General features: G+C 40.3%; 1 pseudogene; it reads left to right on the plus strand.

The window, feature by feature from the left end:
* The first annotated feature begins 256 nt into the window (after positions 1-256).
* On the plus strand, positions 257-2,146 carry LOC123094058 (peroxidase 2-like; annotated as a pseudogene).
* The last annotated feature ends 3,045 nt before the right edge of the window (positions 2,147-5,191 follow it).

A 5,191-nucleotide genomic window follows, 5' to 3' on the forward strand; every position in this document is an offset into this window, starting at 1 on the left:
ATGTGGCATTGTCAACGCGTCTCTAGCTGCAAATAATTCAACTACCTGTGTGGTACGGTAACCTCCTAATCATTCGAACATATTCTTTGTACCCAGTGAACACACTAGCTAATTAATTATGGTCATGCATGAGCGTGTTCGTCCTCGTAGTCTTACGATGATTCGTGATCTATAAATACTCATCGAAACCACACTATTGTCACCATCAAGCACTTACAGCAAGTCTCTTTCAGTAAACACACACAAATAGTACGCGATGGCAGCCAACAAGGTTGTGGTGCTCATGGCGTTCATGGCCGCTGCGCTGAGCTCTGTGTCGAACGCCGCCGGGCTGCAGTACAGCTTCTACAACTCGTCGTGCCCAAAAGCCGAGGACACGGTGAGGAACGTCGTCCAAGGCATGATCCGCAGTGACCCCACCATTGGTGCTGCCTTTGTTCGCCTCTTCTTCCACGATTGCTTTGTCAGGGTATGTACCTTTATCGAAACACATGCCACGGCAGTTTGAAACACTTTGGATTCCATTCGAAAATCTAAATAAATTTCATATGTGACATTTTCATTCTATACAAACATATACTACTCCTATATCCTTTCTTGAATACGTGAGACTATCTCGAAAGCATGCATTGAAGTTTCTAATTTTAACTACTAACATTCAAGAGTAGAAGAGGACGGGGCGTCGACCTATTGGCTGGGCAGCTGAGATTTCTGCCAGCCCGCCCAAGTTCGAGTCCCGGCACGAACGCGCGGTGCTCACGGAGTTTCTCCTATAAAAAAAAGCCAACAAGGGTTAGCCTTTGGGTTGGTCTCATTTTTTTTAACATTCAAGAGTAGAATAAAACTGTCTAGGTGAAAATAGTACAATCAGACTTTTCTTGATTTTCATGTTTATGCAATGTATTTATTCTATCAACTTTTACTAACAAAAATATGCACAAATCGGAAACATATATTCATAATTAAATGACTTTTTACAGGGTTGCGATGCCTCCATTCTGCTAGACCCGACGGCCAACAAGCCAGAGACTGAGAAAACAACAATCCCTTTGCGCGGATACGAAGCCGTGAACAAGATCAAGGATGCCGTGGAGGCCGTCTGCCCGGGCGTCGTCTCCTGTGCCGACATCCTGGCCTTTGCGGCGCGCGACTCCACTTGCACCTTGGGCGGGTTCACCTGGGTTAGCCTTTGGGTTGGTCTCATTTTTTTTAACATTCAAGAGTAGAATAAAACTGTCTAGGTGAAAATAGTACAATCAGACTTTTCTTGATTTTCATGTTTATGCAATGTATTTATTCTATCAACTTTTACTAACAAAAATATGCACAAATCGGAAACATATATTCATAATTAAATGACTTTTTACAGGGTTGCGATGCCTCCATTCTGCTAGACCCGACGGCCAACAAGCCAGAGACTGAGAAAACAACAATCCCTTTGCGCGGATACGAAGCCGTGAACAAGATCAAGGATGCCGTGGAGGCCGTCTGCCCGGGCGTCGTCTCCTGTGCCGACATCCTGGCCTTTGCGGCGCGCGACTCCACTTGCACCTTGGGCGGGTTCACCTTCCACATGCCATCCGGCCGCCTGGATGGCTTCCAGTCAATCGCCGACGAGGTCTTCCAGGGCATCCCATCGCCCGCGTTTCAGCTCCAAGACTCCTTGACAGCTTCGCCGCCAAGGGCCTCAACGCCGAGGACCTAGTGGTGCTCTCCCGGCGCGCACTCCTTCGGCCTCACGCACTGCAACTTCGTCACCCCGCGGTTGTACCCTACTGTCGACCCCACTATGAACGCCACCTTCGCGACAGAGCTGAAGAAGGTGTGCCCGCCTCCGAGGAATGGCGGGGGGTTCATCTCCGTGAGCAACAACCGTGTGACAGACCCGAACAAGCTGAGCAACCAGTTCTACAAAAACGTGGCCTCTGGGCAGGTGTTGTTCACGTCAGACCAGACGCTAATGGATGAGACGCCAACGACCGGCAACAAGACAGCGGCCATGGTGGCCGACAATGCCGCCAACCCTATCGCGTGGATGGTCAGGTTTGCGGGGGCTATGGTGAAGATGGGAGGCATTGAGGTGCTCACCGGGACTGGCCCCGGCGAAGTCAGAAAGGCCTGCAATACCACCAACAACGCGAGCTAGAATTGGTGGAGCTGCATGCACGATGATACTTAAACAAAAAGTACCCTAGGCATAATCGGTGGACTTAGTTGGTTTAATCCTTGTTATATCGGTTTCATTCTAAATGCATATGTACTATTTTTAACCAGAAATTACCTATGTACTTTTCTCCTAAAAAGGATCAGATTTATTATAAAGATACACTGAAAGTATAACTCACTGCAAACATAATAAAAATTACATTGAGGCCCATGGACCATCAAACAACCACATACCTCTGTCACTGCTCCCGTACCGAAGCTGGCCTACTTCTTTTTTGTTAACAACATTATGATCTCATCTTTGGTTCAACAAAAATGCATGTCATTACCAACCCAAGAAATTTAATCAAACATAAATAACAATCCAATACCCTAGTAGAGGGTAACGTATCAATGCACGAATTGTCTGTTTTTTTTTTGGCGGGGAAGTGCACACAGTTTTGGCGGGCCAGATTTTCATAAGCTAGATTATACCATACTTGCAAAAAAAAACTTTACTTTGCATAAATATTGTGTACCTTAGCCTATTCAGTTTTTGGCTATTATGATTTTCTAACATATAACCTTGTACTTTTATCAATATTACCCGCGGTCCATCACATCGAAAACTTGACAGAACTAGGATGAGTTTCGTCAAATGTCATATAAAAACAAGATTGTTGATGAAAATGGAGAGCCCCCCCCCCCCCCCCCCCGGCGCCTATGTATCATAGCTAGTTACGCTATTCTTATGATATAAAAAGCACAACTATGCTAGAAACAAATAGGTTAAAAAGACAACAGTTCTTTAGGGTTTTTCCGGTTCTTAGTCTTTTTCAGTTTTTTTTTGGTTTTTGCCTGAATTTTTGTTGAAACCTATTAACATAGGATCTTGTTTCGAAGATCTCGTTGCAAGAAATCCAAGAGCGAAAACGGTTTGTGATTTGGACGCACGGTTAAAATGTAATTGAAAAATAAATCTATGAGAAAAAAGGAAAAAAACAGGTTGCGACAAGTGGTCAGCATAGAGAAATTGAGAGTGAGTTTTGCAAGGGGTACCCCTTAATTAGTGATTTCGATATTCAAGGTGATTCATATTTTACGCTCAAGGCGTCAAAATATTGGACAAACATGTGGAATGTGTGTGTCCTGGGCCGAGCACTATAGGTTTTCATTTACTTTTTTAATTCTTTTTGACATTTATTTTTTTATTTTCACTTCCATTTTATGTTAAGTCATTTTCTAATTTTTTTGTCGTTCCTTTTGAATATTTTTTCCCGTGTTGTATGAACAACTTTTATAATCTACGAACCTTTTTTCTATAGCACATGAACTTTTCAATGCATTAATATAATTTCTTATAGACATGTCAAATACATGGTGAACATTCTTCTTCGCGGTTATGAACATTCATATGTATGTAGGTGAATATTTTCTTAGTTTTATGTTATATTTTTCTATTTTTACTAGAGTTTTTGGACCTGTCAATCTAAATATACTTTCCAGGAAACTAATCAAGCATCACAATGGGACGCACCATGACCGGCCCATATGCTATAACGTGGTTCAGGCGTTTCCTCGACTATTTGGTGAGTGTCAAATAGGTGGCCTCTTGGTTCAAACCAAACCGCCTGGGGCTCGTCTGTGCCTCGTTTCTAGCAAGCGCTAAGGCTGTGTCGCCAATCTCTCGCTCTCACGTGGACTGGGAGCAAAGAGCAAACTTGAATAATTAGTTTCTTCCTATTTTTGCTTTGTGAATGGATAACCTGCTGCGGACATAATGGTCTCTATATATCTCACTAATTCATATATCTTCAATTAAAATAAATAACTAAAAGTATTCATCTATTAAAAAATGCATGCACACGAAAAAAAATACATATTCTTCGTAAACTCATACAAAATGTTCATTTTCATTTAAAAAAGGTGTCCAAGTACTTTTATTAAATATCCATGTATTTAAGAATGTACATATAACTTAAAATAGTCTTCCATGTTTTTATAAAATGCCCATATAATTAAAAATGTATACACATAATTAAATATAATTTCATGTAATTACAGAAAAATGGCCTTCATCTAAAAAATAATAATGTAATTTTAAATGATATTAAAGATTACATTACGCAAGTGTTCATACATTTTATAAAAAGTGTTGGCACATTTATAGGAAATATATTTTAAATTAAAAAAGTGTTTATGCATTTTAAAAATTTCTAAAATTTTAAATTTTGGAAGAACATAAATGTCATTTAAAATGTATTCACATATTTAAAAACTATTTTCATATTTGTCAATAATATTTTAAAGAAACATGTAAAAGGTGACAGACATGAGAAACATGTAAAAATAAAAGTAGAAATATATAAAAAAAAGTAAAGATAACAAAGAAGAAAAAAAGACCTGAAGTTCGTGTCTAAATACCGGGAAGAAGCAGTTTTCAAAAAAGCTAGCATTGCGACGCACGGACGGACCGCTGACTGGGCCAGCCCATTTGTGATCCTTGTAGCAAGCGTGCCTCGATACTCTAGCGCAACGATGGGATGTAAAAATTAAGACAAACATATGTGTAATTTTTAAATTTCAAAAAAAATCATACATGTTATTCAGAAAGTGTTCACACATTTTAAAAAAATTGCATATTTATCCAAATAAAAAAAGAAACATGAAAAAAGTAAAATAAAATAAACATGAAAATAAAAGCAGAAATTGAAAAATAAAAGGAAAAAGGAAATAAAGAGGAACAAAAGAGCTTAAGACCACTACAAAAAAATCGGAAAAAACAGGTTTAAAGAAAAGCTAACTTATAACAGAGGGTTCTATTTGACGCATTCTGCATCAAATAGCCGAGCGACGCATGCATGACCCGCTGACTGGGCCAGCCCATTGGTGGTTGCCATAGTGAGCGCGCCGATCGCTCGATGGGATATAAAAATTAACAAAAGACAGCGCACCCTCACTAGGAATCAAACTCCGGACCTGTGGCTTGTTAAGGAGAACACCTACAAGCGCACCTCACAAGTGTTAGCGACCAATGAGGAGCGTG

This window comes from Triticum aestivum, chromosome 1A, assembly GCF_018294505.1.
Source record: "Triticum aestivum cultivar Chinese Spring chromosome 1A, IWGSC CS RefSeq v2.1, whole genome shotgun sequence".
NCBI lineage: Eukaryota > Viridiplantae > Streptophyta > Magnoliopsida > Poales > Poaceae > Triticum > Triticum aestivum.